This window comes from Bos javanicus, chromosome 17 (assembly GCF_032452875.1).
Source record: "Bos javanicus breed banteng chromosome 17, ARS-OSU_banteng_1.0, whole genome shotgun sequence".
NCBI lineage: Eukaryota > Metazoa > Chordata > Mammalia > Artiodactyla > Bovidae > Bos > Bos javanicus.
The window spans coordinates 18284010-18302313 of NC_083884.1; the positions used below are offsets into that span (position 1 = coordinate 18284010).

At 42.6% G+C, this 18304-nt stretch overlaps 1 protein-coding gene across 5 annotated transcripts in view; it reads left to right on the plus strand.

Moving 5' to 3' along the window:
* MAML3 (mastermind like transcriptional coactivator 3) overlaps nucleotides 1-18304 on the plus strand; it is a 459812-nt gene that overhangs the window by 161084 nt on the left and 280424 nt on the right. The window contains exon 1 of one of the 5 annotated variants that reach the window (XM_061384149.1): nucleotides 1-18304. This exon is cut by the window's left edge and continues 16797 nt beyond it; it is cut by the window's right edge and continues 29723 nt beyond it. The exons of the other annotated variants lie outside the window; for them this stretch is intronic. The gene's annotated coding sequence lies outside the window, so the exon portion shown is untranslated. 5 annotated transcript variants of the gene reach the window in all.

Below are 18304 nucleotides of genomic sequence, written 5' to 3' on the forward strand. Positions count from 1 at the left end.
AGTCTGGTGGGCTGCCATCTATGGGGTCGCACAGAGTCGGACACGACTGAAGCGACTTAGCAGCAGCAGCAGCAGCAGCAGCAGTAAACAAATCAAGGAATGGGGGTAACTGTGTTCATGTAATTTTTTTTTCTGTGTTGTGTGAACATTCTGATTCTGTTCCAGAATGTAAGCTCCTTACAGGCAAGCCATGTAATGACACAGTGTTAGGGGTCTGTGGCTTGTTCTTGTTTAGTTGCTAAGTCGTGTCTGACTCTTTGCAACCTCATGGACCGTAGTCCGCCAGGCTCCTCTTACCCTGGGATTTCCCAGGCAAGAATGCTGGAGCGGGTTGCCATTTCCTTCTCCAGGGATCTTCCCGACCCAGGGATCGAATTCAAATCTCCTGTTTGGCAGGCGGATTCTTTACCACTGAGCCACCTGGGAAGTCTCTAAGTAATTAGTGATAGTAACAGTAAGTCCTGGGTATTCTGATTTTAAGTCTAGTACTTCGAACCTCAGTCTGATGGAATCTGAAGTCATTATTGTCTTCTGAATATTTGTGAATGTATCATGAAAATGAATTTGATAGAGAGTTGACTAATCTTACTCTTTCCTATTGTGACATTAAAAATCATGAATTTTCTGCTTCTACTTCTGTGTAAGTTTTCCCACTTCAGACCTCAACTTGAATATCTTTTCAAATTTTTATATTTATTCTAAATGTAATCAGAAGTTCAACAGAACAGATATCAAGTAGAGAAAAAGCGATAGTGTTCGTATGAATGGTTTGGTTTTCATCTTTCTATGTTGCTGTCAAAAAAGCATGGTAGTCCAGGTGTGAATCTAGTTTTGTTGGGGGTATTTTGAGAAGGAAAATGTCTCCCAGTGTAGATGGATAGTATCTGTTAAGCCAAGGCTGTGAATAAATAATGAGGCAAATATAGATTTCATTATCCAAATAAGTTTGAGTATATGGGGAAAGGCTCATTCTGTTTTTTGTACAATCATCTGGATAAACTGGGAAACATTGTTGGGTTAATTAATACACAAAATAATACCTTTGATGCATGAATGAAGGTGTTCATATGAATGGATGTGCAAACAGGTGAGAGTATTCATCTAGCTCTTGTATTCGCCTGTAATTTTGACTCATTTCCTATGAGGACTCAGGATAGGGGTCAGCTTACTTTTTTAGACACAGCTCTGTACCAGCTTCAGTGACTTTGGCTTGTCACTTTGCTGTTTATGAACTCTGAGACCTCTTGGGGGCATTCTTTAAGCACTTGGCTTTCCTTTCGCTGGTATTATAATACCTGCTCCCTACCTTTCTTAAATGAGTATTAGAACAGTTATCAGGATATATAGGGTAACATCCCCCATGAGAAAGCAATTTGGAACCTTCGAAGTGGTTTCATTGTAGAGAAGAAGCACTGAAAATGTGTTTTAACATGGTAAGAACTGATGGCGGCTAAAACTGCAACTGCTCATGGGGAAAATTGGAGAAGGATGTTGCAAATGTTGCAGACATCTATTCCATTCTGGACTGAAACAGCAAAATCAATCTGTGCTTTGTTAGTTTATTTGAGATCCGGTTTTGTGATCATACTTCCCTGGTGGCTCAGATGATAAAGAATCTGCCTGCAATGTGGGAGACCTGGATTTGAACCCTGGGTCGGGAAGATCCCCTGGAGAAGGGAATGGCTACCCACTCCAGTGTACTTGCCTGGAAGATTCGAGGACAGAGGAGCCTGGTGGGCTACAGTCCATGGGGTTGCAAAGAGTCAGACACGACTCAGTGACTAACATGCCTTTGAGCATGCCTCTGAGATCATACTTGCAGTTCATTTGAAGGGACTGATGGCCACATCCTTCATTTTTAGGAAAACTCTCAAGCAGAAGGGGTGCTGAGATAAAGATTTGGGTAGCTGGCCTTTAGTTTGGTTTTGATGTAAATAGAGGGAGACCAGGTTGTGGTGATTAAAGGACAAGCATTCTGGTCTACTTTTCTGGCTGTTGTACCAGTTTGTTACATGATCTTAGGCAGATGCATTTATGTTCCTTTAAGGGGCTGGTATTGATTTGAACTTCACTAGCTGTGGTGAGTTTTAGTTGATGTTGGCAAAACACTCTGTGTTCCCAGGTTGACACACACTATAGGAAGTGCTGTGTTGTTGTTTTATTTCAGAGACAGGAACTAGAGGTTCTGAATCTCCTCCTGCTTTTCTGGCTCTGTCTCATAATTTCAGACACAGAACAGTAAAGCACCGCTGAAAGTAATGAACAGTCTTTATTGAGGTAAATGAAGATGACCCCGACAGTTTCAATGTATTAATCAAATGATATTGCTGTTTTAACCACATCTCAATCAGATGCTTCCTTGAGATTAAATGGAAAAACCCACTATGACTTTCAACAGGAAGATCATGTGAAAAAGTAAAATGTAGCTATTCTTGGATGTTTTTAGGGAAGGTATTTTTAATCCTTAATTATATACTTCGTATAGCATTTGTTATAAATGCTTGATGAAACACTGTAGGCAGAAATAATGTAAAAATAGGGGGAAATAAGCACATTTCTCCTCAAAATATACGTGGTAATCCACATCTATGAACCAAGGGGTCATTTACTGAGTTTCTACTATATATCCAAAATTGGAACCTGAAATGGTTTGACTTAAATCTTTAATTTATCAAGGGTGGGTGTTTTTATTCCACAATTTCCAGTTAGACCTTTTTCACTTGAAAAGATAAATGTTTTATCAGACCTACGGAGAACTATGTAACATATGACATTGTAAAAATCACAATGGATGGGTTATAAATAATTTGGAGTACCAAGTTTTGTGTAGTATCCACAGCATTCAAAAATAAATCCTGGGGCAGGACTTCTGGCTATGGCCAAGTAAGGAGGTCAGCAAACCCTGTCTTTAAAAAAGCAAGCATAAAATTGAACAGAATGAACAAAAACAATCATTTCATGTCCAGTGCACTAGAAATTGAATAAATGCATAAAACAATCTGAGAAATGTTTATACTAGAACAACTGCTGAACTTCTATTAAGAATAGTAGGCGTTTGTGGAATGCTTGCCTGGGGCTCTGCACCCATTCCTTGCCCCAGTTGTCGTGGAGCTTCTGGGGGTGGGAAGACTGTCATCCATAAAAGACTGGCAGAATGCTGCTGTGGTCAAAGAGAACTCACTTGATTTGGAATGGTGGGCAACACTCATGACCAGTGGTGGGCATAATGATTTTGGTGGCTGGCGACTGGGGAGGGCCAGTGACTCTGTTTTCTTGAGGTTGCAGTCATGGTTGGGATAGGCATATTTCTAGATGAGACTGCCCACATATGCAGCAGACAACCGAGAGCCAAGCTAACTCTGCACTCCTGGCCAATCCTGAGGCTGAGCACATGCATAGAGGAAGTGAGGGGCAGGTGGAGAGCCAAAGCTGAGATCCTCTTGAAGGTGGCCTGGACTTTGAGGGTACTCTAGTCCACAGACAGGCCACAATCTACCTCTATGCACAGACAGATCCATCATCAGAGAATGGAAGTCTTACTGGGTTGGGCTGTTTGATCACAGTATCGGTCAAATCATTGGCCAGTCATTAAGCTGTGCAGACACAAGGGTGAACAACTAGGAAGTCAAGATTAAAAATAAAAGCAAGAATTAAAAAAGAAAACAAAACAGAAAGGAGACATCATTGACTTCACCCTACAGAGATGGTAGATTTCACAGAATTAATCCAGGAAAATTATTAAACAAGAAATAAACAGAAACAAACAAAAAAATGTTCAGGGGGAAAATATAACAATCCAGAATTGCTACAATAAATCCATCTTTGATGTTCATTTTCAACAAAATATTGTGGGAAATGCAAAGAAAGAAGAAAGTGTGACCTATACTCAAGAGTAAAAGCAGTTCATCAAAAGTGTCCCAATTATAGTAAAGTTGAAATTAATTGATGTAATATACTACATTAATAGAAAAAAATAAAACATTTTCATCTCAATAAATGTAGACAAAAAACTTTGGCCACTTGATGCAAAAAGCCAACTCATTAGAAAAGACTCTGATGCTGGGAAAGATTGAGGGCAAAAGGAGAAGGGGGCAACAGAAGATGAGATGGTTGGATGGCATCACTGACTCGATGAACATGAGTTTGAGCAAATTCCAGGAGATAGTGAAGGACAAGGAAGCCTGGCGTGCTGCAGTCCATGGAATCACAAAGAGTCAGACACGACTGAGTGACTGAACAACAAGAACATGTAGAAAACGCATTTGACAAAACCCAGGACCCAGCCTTGATAAGGACTGTCAACAAACTAGGAATGAAAGAGAACTTCTTCACCCGATAAAAAGCACCCACAAAAAACCTGCAGCTAATAACCTCATACAGAAGAGTGAAAGATGAGATGCTTTCCCACTAACATAGAGACAAGGCAAAGATGTTTGCTCTTGCCACTTCTATTTGGTATTGAATATTGAATATCAATATTATTGAATATTCTAATCAACAATTATTCAGTAAGTTGTAGGTGATGCAGCAAGGCAAAAATAAAAGCATAAAAATGGAGAATTTATTTGCAGATTACTTGATCCTGTAAGTAGAAAATCTACAAAAATCCATGGAATCCACACAAAAAAATTAGAATTTATAAAAGAGTTCAATGAGGTTGCAGAGTACAGCATTAATATATAAAAAACTTTCAATTTCTCTTATAAGCAGCAAATAGTTTTAAAATTAAATTGATACTATTCCCAATAGTATAAAAAATGAAAAGTCTTAGAAATACAGCTAATAGAAGTTTAAGACTTGTGCACTGAAAACTATAAAATATGACTGAAAGAAATTAAAGACCTTCATAAATGGAGAGCATTCCAGTTCATACACTAGGAGACTAAATATTGTCAAGATGGCAGTTCTCCCAAATTGATCCATAAATTCAGTGCAATCCCTATATGAAAATCCCAGCTAGATTTTTTTTGTAGAAATTGACAAGCTGACTCTCAAATTTATAGGGAAATGTAATGGACCTATGATAGCTAAAACTGTTTTGAAAAAGATGAACAAAGCTGGACGACTTCCTCTATTCCATACAGTATTTCAAAATGTACTATAAAGTCAGAATATTCAAGAAGATGTGTTATTGGTGTAATAATAGGTATATGGAACAGAACTGAGAATCCAGAAATAAATTCTTACATTCCAAACTTCCAGTAATACTATTTTCAAGGACAAGATTTATGTTGTCAATATAGTAATTGATATTAATATTACCATTTAAAGCTAGTGAATGTCATTCTTACTATACATACATCTTTTAGCACATGTGAGTCATAATCATTAAAAATGACCAGATTTTATTATTTATTATATGTGATTTTTAGGTCTGTCCAGGTAAGTAAATACTAAGATTTCTGGGCTGTGGGGTTAGTTAGTTATATAACTATAAAACTTGTAGTTAATAGAACTTCAGACTGTGAAAAGTATGAAACAAAATGGAAAAAAAAAATTTAATTACTTCATGTTAGAGCAAAATCAGTCCTGGGTGTTCTTTGGAAGGAATGATGCTAAAGCTGAAACTCCAGTACTTTGGCCACCTCACGCAAAGAGTTGACTCATTGGAAAAGACCCTGATGCTGGGAGGGATTGGGGGCAGGAGGAGAAGGGGACGACAGAGGATGAGATGGCTGGATGGCATTACCGACTCGATGGACATGAGTTTGAGTGAACTCCAGGAGTTGGCGATGGACAGGGAGGCCTGGCGTGCTGCGATTCATGGAGTCGAAAAGAGTCGGACATGACTGAGTGACTGAACTGAACTGAACAGAGAGCAAAATAATTAATACCTTCTAATTCTGTCCTGTTTATTTTCTAACAGTCCTGATTTTCTTTTCTTTTACCTGCCAATTTTCTTAAAATATTAGCATTTAAAATATTTAAATTATTCTTTTTTAACATTTCATTGAAGTATACATTCAGAAAAGTGCATGATCTTAATTTATAACTTAATGAATTTTCACGTAATGAACACAGCATTGTCACCCACACCAAGATTCAGAAATAGAGTATTACCGGAAACCCAGAAGTTCTACTTAGGCCCCTTTTCCAGTACTTACTACATCCCCCCCAAAATAACCACCATCAAAACTTTAAAACATTTTTTTATTTTACTGTGAATAGAATGCTTAATATGACATCCACCTCTTAACAAAATTTTTAATGTACCATGCAGTATTGTTAACCATAAGCACATTGTTGTATACCAGATCTATAGAATTTATTCATCTTGTTTAATTGAAGCTTTGCCCTCTTTGAATAGCAACTCCCCATATTCCTCCCCACTCCCAGTTCCTAACCACCACCATTCCATTCATTATTCTAAAAATCTGTCTCTTTTAGATACCTCATATAAGTGAAATTATGAAGTATTTTTCCTTTTATGCCTGGCTTATTCCACTTGTAAGGGTCTCCAGGCTTATTCATAATGTCACATGTTGCAGAATGTCCTTCTTTTTAGAGGCCGAATAATACTCCATGGTATTATACACCACATTTCCTTTATACATTTATCCACTGATGGACCTTTAGGTTGCTTCCACATCTTGGCTATTGTGAAAATACTGCAATGAACGTGAAAATGCTAATAGATCTCCAAAGCCTAATTTCAGTTCTTTTGGATAAATGTCCAGAGGTGGGATTGCTGATCGTATGAAAGTGTGTATTTTTATATCTGGGGGAACTTCCATACTGTTTTCCATAGCATCTGCACAATTTTTAATCCCGCCAACAGTGTGAAAACGTTCCAGTTTCCCCATATCATTGTCAACACTTGTCTTTTATTTTTTTGATAAGAGGCATCCTCACAGGTGTCAGGTGATATCTCACTGTGGTTTGAATTTGTGTTGTTCAGATGAGTATATTGAGTGTCTTTTTTAGGTGTCTGTTGGCTATTTGCAGGTTTTCTAAGGAGAAATGTCTATTCATGTGTTTAGCTCATTTTAAAACTGAGTTATTAGTATTTTTTCTGTCGAGTTGTAGGAGTTCCCTATATATTTTACAAATTAACCCCTTATCTGATATGTGGTTTGCAGATATATTCTCATATCCCGCAGGTTGCCTTTTCACTCTTTTGATTGTTTTTTATGCTGTGCGGAAGCTTTTTAATTTCATGTCATCCCACTTGTCTATGTTTGATTTTGTCACCTGTTCGTTTAGTGTCAGATCCATGAAATCACTACCAAGACTAATGTCATGAAGATTTTCCCCTATATTTTCTTCTAGAAGGTTTATAGTTTCAAGTATTTAAGTCTTTAATCCATTTTGAGTTGTTTTTTTTTGCATATAAGAGAAAGGTCCAATATCATTCTTTTCATATGGATGTCCAGTTTTCTCAATGCCATTTGTTGGAATAGACTATCTCTTCCCCCATTGGGTATTCTTGGCACCCTTCTTGAATACCAGTTGTTGACTTTATATGTATGAATTTATTTCTAGGCTCTTTATTCCATTGGTCTATATGTATGTCTTATGCCAGTACCATACTGGTTTTATTATTGTAGCTTTGTAAGATATTTTGAAATGAGGAAGTAAGATGCCTCCAGCTTTGTTCTTCTTTCTCAAGATTGATATGGCTATTCAGGGTCTGTTGTGGTTCCATAGGAGTTTTAGGATTCTATATCCCTAAGAGATGCCATTGGAATTTTGATAGAGTTTGTTTTGAATTTATAGATTGCTTTGGGCAGTTAAATTATCCTTGAAGTAAATACTTTGTGTGTGTGTGTAGGCAGGAAGTAGTGATGCTGAGTGCAGGAGTGAGATAAAATTATTAAAATACCAGATTCAGAGTTATAGCATTAACATGTTCATGTGTTGTCTGCTGTGATTTAGCTCCCTAAAGGCCTTGGACAGTTAATTTTCAGAGAAAATGAGTACCTGCGCATGCCTGTAGCATCTGGATGGAAAGCCAGTCAGATTATATGTCCTTTGTATAATAGCAGGAGGAAGCTTGGCACAAATCACTTAGTGAGACTGGTGGGATAGGAAGTAGGTAGAGTCTCTCAGTTTCTTAATGGGTCCTGTGGGCTCTGTTGGAAAAGGCAATGGCACCCCACTCCAGTACTCTTGCCTGGAAAATCCCATGGATGGAGGAGCCTGGTAGGCTGCAGTCCATGGGGTCGTGAAGAGTTGGACACGACTCAGCGACTTCACTTTCACTTTTATGCATGGGAGTAAGGAAATGGCAACCCACTCCAGTGTTCTTGCCTGGAGAATCCCAGGGATGGGGGAGCCTGGTGGGCTGCCATCTATGGGGTCGCACAGAGTCTGACACGACTGAAGTAACTTAGCAGCAGTGGGCTCCGTGACTCATGGACATATAATAACATCCCAAACTGTAGAAAGTTCAGCTGAAAAGTTATATACATTCAGTGACAAGTTCAACAGAATCTTCGTGCAGGTTTGCATAATAGAATTACCATAATAGGGATGGAGAACAGGGAAAAGGCAGTTAAAGTCATTGCAATTAAAGCCATCGAAGTATTTTGTCCTTAAATGCCGGCTCAAGGGAAGCTGATGGTTCCGATTTGCCTCGCATTCTCTCTGGGAAAGTACTCTAGAGGGCTCATTATTTCATTAATTCTCACAACGCCCTTGTGCATAGGAAGGTGGCGTATACTATTAGGAACAATCTTGGTAATGGGACGTTAATGAATCCATCCCCAACGTTCTTTTGTTGGAGGGCAGCGTCTTTGGTGGTCCTGGGAGATTTGTGTCCTTGGCCAAGATTCTTGGTTCTTTCCCCTCCAGAGCCCTCCTCTGGGCTGTGCTCTTGGATGGACAGAGTTCATAAATCCCAGGGAGGAGGCAGTTCTGCCTACGGAGGCGACTTGCAGCTTAGTAAGTCTGTACCCAGCAGCCGCATCCAGGAGGCAGTCAGCACAGCAGCAGGCTCAGTGAGCACCACTGCTGAGAGCAGAGCAGAGCTGGGTGGTTCTCCAAGGAATGCACAGGCTTTGAAAATGATCACCCTCGGTTTAATAGAGGGTAAGACAAGGACATGTTTATCTCACTTCCCCATCCAAGAATCTGGCTCCTTAGTTGGGAATGGCTTGCCAGTCAAGAGTTCTTAACTCAGTTTTCTTGAGATAAAAATTACATACAAGCAATCTACCAATTTTAAGTGTCCAGTTTGAGCTTTGACAAATGCATACACTCATGTAGCCACTTACACTACCCACAATATATACTATTTCCACTATCTCAAAATGCTCTTTCTTGCCTCTTCCTGTCCTTGTTTTGTGTAAATTTAAGCCAGGACAGCTAAAGAATTGAAGTGATTTGTAAACAGCAGTTTAATAGAAGCCTTTAATGGACTCAGACTTTGCTATTCACTCCAGCTCATGAAAAGGGAATTTATACTTGTCTGGCAAAAACTGTTAAAACACAGCAAAAATAAACCTTAAGAATTAAGTGTGGGACAACTCTTCGAAGGCTCCCTGCTCCCCACCCTCCACACTGGCCTTTTAATTAGCTGCCATTTTTGTCAAGCCAAAAGGTCTATCAATGTAGTAACTGTGGGACAGCCCACCATTTCACAGAAGACTGCCTTTGAGCCAAGAGCCCACAGAAGAGAAGGCGCCAGAAGCCCGGTGAGGGTTGGAGAAGACTCCATCAACTTATGACTCTGTGTTTCTTCCTGAGAACTTCCATGTTGCAAATGAAGATGACCATGAAGGGAGGCAAAATGATTCCCAAGCCGGAGAGGAGAGGAACTGACTCATAATTTTGACATGCTAGGAACACAGGCTGATTTCTTTTTCAGCTTCTTGTGGACAACATAAAGAACAGAAAGAGCCTTCTGGGCATACAGAGGTGATGCGTGGCATTTCCATCACAGAACAAACAGGAGTGACATCATAGCAGCAGAGCTCCGTGGTGACTGACGGGATCCAGAGGCAACAGGCTGACTGTTTTTCCTGCTTGACCACAGCTCCCGTCCAGTCATGTTCTTTGAGGTCGTTGGCTCATATGAAACTGCTGACCAGGATACCTCAAATTATGCCCACGTGTTTATGAACGGCCATCCCCTTGGGAGCGAGAGAGAAAGGGAAAATAGTGCTTGTTTTAAAAGAAACCTTAATGTAGAGCAGACAAGTGGCTAATTTATCCATTTATCTTTTAACATGAAGGGAAAGAAGCCTATCCCCCCGTCCCCGCCGCCGCCCGAAGACTCCACAGTGTCTGCCTCACATATCACTTCTCAGCCTTTTCAAACTGGCAGGTCGGCAGCCCTCGGGTTGATAGTGCAGAAGTGCTAAGTGCGTTTGATTGGTATCATTACTGGTCCCTAGTAATTGATTACTGTCCATGGTGAAATATGCTGGGCAAGCACACAGCCAATAGCAATCACTTAATCCATCACGGCTGTTTGTTCCTCATCTCCTGAGACCTACCAGCCCTGTGCTATTCGACCCCACCAGGCAAATTGCCGAAGACTGCTTTGTGTGTGCAATTGACTGTATTCACTGTGTTTCCTGTGTTAACCAAAACCACGAGCTTTAGTGAACAGGGAAATACAGGGGGTGGTTCTCACTTGGCAGTGTCAAGTTCACTGTCTGGTTAACCTCTTTGGCCTCCTTTCCATGGAGCTTTGTGATTCATTGGCCTTGGTTTTGTTGCTTTAAAAAAAAAAAAAAAGAGTCGAATGGCGTAGTGGTTGTATTAGGAATATTAATTGTAAAACTGGAGATAGGTTGATTAGAGAAAGATCCCGGAGGGTTGTTTGTAATGCAGATTTTTTAGAAACAAGAAGTGGAGAATAATGAATAACAACCAGAACTAATCAGTTTTGTGCGTGTGTGCGTGCGCGTGTGTTTAATCCAGTGATAATGACGAAAAGTAGTTATAGAAAGAGGTAGGAATTCAGTGGCTGCACCATTTTCTCGGCTTCTTTCCAAGGTGCTTTATCCTTGGATCTTGGCAAATATGCCTGTTCGTGATATGTACTAAGGAACTTTGATACTCAAGCCAAGGGGACAATGATAGGAGGGGTAGGAGTTCAGCTGGGAGGAGAAGAATAAAGAAATGACTGTCACGTGTGACAGGACTCTGATGACAAGTGATAATGCTGCCTGTGACCAAAATCAGAGAAAGCACAGTTTCTACTCAGCAGTCTCTAGGCAAATAAATGAGAGCCAGGGAGGGTAGAAAGCGCATGTTGGTCTGCTCTTCTGGCTCATCCTGATGCTGCTTTCAGTCAAGCTGGAAGGAACGACATGACAGGTGCTACTAGGTCCAAGAGTGAGCTTGGGAAGCCAACAGAGGTGAGACTGCAAAGAGCATGAAGTGTCACCTTCGAGACAGCACAGAGATCCAGTCTATTTCTATAGCAACCCTGCAAGAGCTTGCATTCTGAGATTCACAGAAATTGTTGTAAGGATCTCCACGTAGATATTTGTTGCCTTTGGGGGTGTTTTTTGTTTGTTTGTTTGTTTCAACACTTCTTGGGGAAGTCATGCTGATTCCCCACAAGCTAGGGCAAATATGTGCATGTGTGCTGTGCTCCCGAATGAGGTTTTTTAGGACCCACCTCCCAACACATGGTCATTTCCAGAGAGCATGGAATCCTGGTCCTGGTACATATTCATTCCTCATTTGGGTCCTCTTAGCTGAATGACATGGCCAGCTGGTTTAAGTGATTCCCAAGTTAGACAGGCATGTTTCACTGTTGATCACAATTCATTTTAGCTCAAACAAATAGATGAAACACATGTAAATGCACTGACATTTTAGTGTGTGCTGCAAGACTTGAATCATTGCAAAGTACGGGCTCATCCTTCTCCTTATTATCCAACGTGTGAGGTTGTCGATGATTTGAGGATCTTTGAGACTTGATCTTTCTTTCTCCAGAGCTGTGTTCCATGACAAGATTTCCCTTTCCTGGAGTCTAGTGATACAGTCCTTCTTCTCACTCTTGAGTCATTTGACATTGAGAACCAAAATAGCAATCAGTAACTTCAGCTCTATTGCTGGAAACTTCTAGATCAAGCCTGTGCTCTGCTAATACCCGTCACTCTTCTGTACTTATTTACCACTCTGCAGCAATGAACACTGTTAACTAGCCCCTCTCTATAAAAGCATTGGTGTTTGAACTGGTTTGAAAAGGTTACATACTGCATGATTCTATGACAGCCTGTAAAAAGCGAAACTATAAAACAGAATAGTGGTTGCCAAGTATTTGAGGGGAAGAGAGATTGAATAGGTGTGACATAGGGGATTTTTTAGGGTGGTGAGCTATTCTTTCTCTGACGCGGGAATGATGGGTACTTGACACTGAATTTGTGACAACCTGTTGAACTTTTCAGCACAAAGAGTGAAGCTTAATGTATACAAATTATATACACATATATGTATTTAGGGAGTCACAGGATCCAAGGATAGAATGCAGATTGTGGCAAAAGAATGTGTCAAATATATGAAATAACTTCACTGAAGGGAGTGGAGGATAAGGTGCTGAGCAAGTAGCTTTATAAATGAGTGAAGAATGCAACACTCAAGGCGCTACATGTAAGCACTGTAGTCTGATAGTTTTCCCCTAGATTAACGATCTGAAACAACTATCGTTGAACAGTTAAGTAAGTGAATGGTGGATTGTGGGAGGCAGAGTTCTCACTGTTGAAGTGGAGGGTTATAGTGAAGTGAGAGAAGGCTAGAATGATCCATATGATAATAGAGATGGACATTTGTATGAATTCATGTTGGGCTTACCATAGATACATTTGCATACAAATAGAAACATTTATAGATGTGTGTATATACACCTTGGGCTTCCCTTGTGGCTCAGCTGGTAAAGAATCCGCCTGCAATGCTGGAGACCTGGGTTCAATCCCTGGGTTGGGAAGATCCCCTGGAGAAGGGAAAGGCTACCCATTCCAGTATTCTGGCCTGGAGAATTCCATGGACAGTCCATGGGGTCGCAAAGAGTCGGACATGACTGAGCAACTTAAAAAAATATATATCTATATATACACCTTACTATACTAACTTAAAGTCCTTTGCTGTATCCATTGAGAGGGCCTAGAAATGACACCCTAGTTAACAATGAGCACATCTGGTGCTCCGATCTTGGTTTCTAATACCAGTCTCCAGTCAGAGGAACCAGGGCTTCTTGAAGATATGGCTGATTCTAGGGCTGGAGCAGAAAGTATAGAAGATGAGCCTGGAAATTTTTGTAATGTCAAGAAGTAAGAAAGTGTTAAAAAAAAAAATAAAAATAAAAATAACCACAATAGTGGGGATACGCCAGAGGGACACAGGAGCCAACCAAAAGAGCTCCAAATGGCCAACGCTGGAACAATCTGAGCAACAAAATAAATAAAATAGCATTGGATTATAACCCAAAGTATAAAATAAACATTCACGAGTTCATACGATATAAATAAATGATTGAATAAATAAATAAATGGGGAGAAAGACAGATCTCCTGCACAGAGGAATTCCAAATCATTTATGGAAACACTCCACTGACAAGGAAGTGGAACATAACCTCTGACTCTGTAGCTGTGTTCACCGAGTCACACAGTGAGCTCTCCCTGAGGAGAAAGAGGGAAGAAAGAGCGACTCTACAGTGAGGAAGTCTGGCAAACACTGCCTCAGCCAGACGATGCCGACTCACGTCAGCAGAGATGCGTCAGGCTGGTACCACGCACTCTCAGTGAGATGTGATGAAGATGGCACCTCACCTCTGTGGACTTCCTCCTGAAGACCTATCATGCCAGGGTAGCCATGAGCAAAGCATCACGCAAACCCCAAATAGTGGATCAGTCCTCTCCAAGCCAGTCGTAAAAAACGAAAGAAGTCTGGGAAACAGTCAGAGCCGAGAGGAACCTGAGGCGACATCACGGATGAATGGAATGTGGTATCCTGGATGGCATCCTGGAATCAAAAATTAGATGAAAATTCAGGAAATCTGTAAAAAGTATGAAGTTTAGTTAATGCTAATGAATTAATATGGCTTCACTAGTTGTGACAATGTACCATACTAATATGTTAATAATAGAGGACAAAGCAGATGGGAATTCTCTGTACTATCTTTGCAACTTTCCTATAGATTTAAAACTCTTTCTTATGAGATGAATTGTGTCCCTCCCCAAACCCTGAGCACATCAGAATAGAACCGCATTTGGTTCTTTAAAGAAGGGATTGAATGAAAATCAGGCCATTAGAGTGGGCCCTTAATCCAGTATGACTGGTGTCCTTCTAAGGTAGGAATCCCCAACCCCTGGGGTATAGACTGGTACTGGTCCATGCCCTGTTATGAACTGGGCTGCACAGGAGGAGGTGAATGGAGGGGAGCAAGCAAAGCTGCTTCTGTGTTTGTAGCCGTTCTTCATCACTAGTATTACCCCCTGAGCTCCACCTCCACTCAGATCAGCAGTGGCATAACAGATATAATTTGCTTCTTGTTGTTGTTCAGTCAATAAGTTGTGTCCAACTCTTTGTGACCTCGGAGACTACAGCACACCAGACTTCCCTGTTCTTCACTATCTCCCTGAGTTTGCTCAAACTCATGTCCATTGAGTCTGTGATGCCATCCCACCATCTCATCCTCTGTCGCCCCCTTATCCTCCTGCCCTCAATCTTTCCCAGCATCCAGATCTTTTCCAATGAGTCAGTTCTTCGCATCAGGTGACCGAAGTATTGGAGCTTCACCTTCAGCATCAGTCTTTCCAATGAATATTCAGGGTTGATTTCCTTTAGGATGGACTGGTTCGATCTCCTTGGTCTCCAAGGGACTCTGAAGAGCCTTCTGCACACCACAGTTCTTTGGCACTTAGCCTTCCTTATGGTCCATCTCTCACATCCGTACATGACTACTAGAAAAACCAAAGCTTTGACTAGATGGACCTTTGTTGGCAAAATGATGTCTCTTTTTTTTAATACGCTCTCTAGGTTTGTCATAACTTTTCTTCCAAGGAGCAAGTGTCTTTTAATGTCACAAATCATCCCCAAACCATACCCGTGACCTGGTCCATGGAAAAAGTATCTTCCACAAAACCAGTTCCTGGTGCCAAAAAGTTTGGGGACCACTGTTCTAAGAAAAGGAAGAACCACCGGCAGTACACATGCCCAAAACGATGGCTGTATGAAAACATCACTGTAAGACAGTGGCCTCCTGCCTGCCAGAGGAAAGAGCTTTGGAAGAACCCAACTGCTGGCACCTTAATCTTGAACCTTCAGCCTCTAGAATTGAGAAGAGGTACATTTCTGTTGTTCAAGCCACCAGGCTGTGGTATTCTGTAAGAGCAGCCCCAGCAAACTATTAATAATACACTATTCTAAAGTAAAAGGCTGCTTTTAAGATGATACTGGCATTCTTTCTGTTCCCAACCCAGGCCTTTTGCCTGGATTATTTTCATGTTCATTCAGATCTCAGCTCAAGGTCACCCACAGAGGAGCCTACTCTGACCACACCATTGCATTACCCTATTTTACTTCCTTGCATGGGGCTTACCACCAACGGCTATTTTTCTCATTTGTTTATTCATTTATTGCCAGTCTTCCTGCAATAGAATACGAGGGCCTTGAGAAGAGGAACCTCTGCTGTGTCTTGCATAGTTGAATCCTCTGCACAGAAACCCCAGGACCAGTGCTGGCTACATAGTAGACACTCAGTAACTATTTGTTGAGGGGATAATGAATCCCCCTGGAGTGGGGGCACTCTTGATGAGAACTACTGATTCACTTCAACTAGACTAAAAGCACCTCTAAACATCTTTCTAAGTTTCTGGGATCTAGAAGGTGAGCAGAGTATAAACCCAAGGTGTTTGACTTTTGATATATTCTCCTGTCTGAGAAGCAGCCTGAATCTGAACAAGGAATGGAGGGCAAGGGATGCTGACTGGACCGGAGTCCCTCATCAGCCCTCAGAGACTGGGACAAAATCAAGTCAAAATAAGGCACTGGTAACAGCCAAGGGAGGTGCATATGTGGGCAGGGAAGAGGGAGTCTCAAAGGGAGCAGAATGGAGGGGACATCTAATGCTAAGGTCAGGCCTGCTCTTTATCAGCGATGTGCAGACGTGTTGAAAGGCAGAGAAGCCCTTCAAGATGAGGGCTTCTGACATAAAAAGACTGGCAGGAACTAGGGCCCTCAGCCCAAAGCTGGGTCCTGAGGGAAACTGAATGGGTGGGGAACCATCTGCCAGAAGCTCTGTGTCAGGCCAGCCAAGCAGGTAGCAAGATGGTCCAGGGAAACCAAGCTCAAGGCTCAGTCAGGCCCTGGGACTCTGTCCACACCCACCTAGACTCCTGTGTGCGAATGGATAGTCTCAGGTCCCGTGTATAAAGGGTGGTACTCCAGACCCCATGTGTTAATGATGCCTAGTCCAGCTGTTGGCAGCTGGACCTGGCCAGAGCTGAGACAACAGATGGAGAAGACCGTTGCGTGTTATGTGGAAGGGACCCAGCAGATGCGGCAGACGGGATGGTGGAGAAGCTGGTCTGCACAGAGCAGAGGATGGTTGAGTTCAGTCTTCAGGCACAAAATGTCAGAAGCCGAGTCTCAGTGCGTGTGTGCGTGCTAAGTCGCTCAGTTGTGTCACACTCTTTGCGACCCCATGGACTGTAGCCCACCAGGCTCCTCTGTCCTTGGGATTCTCCAAGCAAGACTACTGGAGTAGGTTGCTGTGCCCTCCTCCAGGGGATCTTCCCAACCCAGGGATGGAACTTGCAACTTTCATGTCTCTTGCATTGGCAGATGGGTTCTTTACCACTAGCGCCACCTCGGAAGTGAACACAAGGAAAACGCTTTAACGAGCCAGACAAGGCTACACTCATTTATAGCACATTGAAGTGAAAGCCAACTTAGGCTAAAATGTTTTAAGATTTTATTTACTGGCTCTGTGATCTCACCATCATCCTGATCCTTAATTCCTCCACCTTTAAAATGAGAGTAAAAATACCCATGTTCCAGGGTTGTTGAAAGGTTTGGGGCAGCTACAGGAGTAACTCTAGCATGGGGCCAGACACATACAAGATGCCTGATAAACAGGGGCCGATGTGATGTTTGACTGATAGCACACAGGAAGGGTCGTGGCTTTTGTTCCTGTCAGTTTGTCTAAAAGTAACTAGTCATGAAGCCCTTGGAAAGTGAAAGGGGAATGTGTCTTTGTTTCAGTGTCATCTGGAGATGGAGAAGTCACTGGCCTGCTTCCTATTCTACCGCTCTGTGGGTGAAGGCCAGGTGGTGGCTGCTGGAGAGGGGCAGGCGGACCCGCCAGGGCTTGGGCGGAGGTCGTGTGTGAAGGCACCGGAGCCACCAGGGAGAGAGGGGCGTGGAGAGGCAGGGAGGACCCTGGTTCTTAGACAGCCCCCCCAGGGCCGAGGTGGGAGACCTGGGAGGGCGAGAGTGTTGGAGGCGCTCAGGGTGCTTGTGTGGTCTTTCCTGTCTTAGGATGTGGCTGGTCCGGGCAGTCATGGCAAGCATCTGGAGGGGGTGGCGAGGGCCAGTTGCCCCTGATCCAGGAAGAATCAGAGCAGAGAGCCCACCATCCTAGGCTGCTGGGTTTCAAAGTGTTTCCAGACCTTCATGTTTTGGTAGAACTTTCCCTTCAGAGACAAGTGGTGCTTGAGAGGCTGCCCTTTACATCTGTTGGGTTTTTTCTGTGTTCAAGTTAACAAGCCCCCTCGAGACGTCCTAGCTGATGCTGGCCAGGCCTGGGGAGAGGTCCGCAGTCAGAGCGATGCCAATCCTCCTCTGCTTGGATGGCTCACCGCTCCTGGGGGTGGAGAGCCTGGCATGCCTTGAGGCTTGGGCTTCCCAGCTGGCACTAGTGGTAAAGAACCCGCCTGCGACTGCAGGAAACGTAAGAGATGTGGGTTCGATTCCTGAGTTGGGAAGATCCCCTGGAGAAAGACATGGCAATCTACTCTGGTATTCTTGCCTGGAGAATCCCATGGACAGAGGAGCCTGGTGGGCTATGGTCTATAGGGTCACAAAGAGTCAGACACAACTGAAGCGACTTAGCATGCACGCGGGAGCTCATTGCCTTTGAGGCTGGCGTCAGAGGTGGACTTTGGCCCTAGGATTTTCTTATAACCTCCTGGGGCGCCACTGTTCCCATCTGCTTCTCAGGTAAGTAGGAGGAGCACAGACCTGCGGGATGAGGTGAATTCCAGTCCCGACAGTAAACCATGAGCCTGGAAGCAAGTGCCCCGAGCTTCACTGGGCATCGCCCCCGTTGCCATCTCCCACCCGCATGGATAGGATGAGAGAGTTCGCTTGATAAACTCTAAGGGCTCTTCACTTTGTCTGTTTC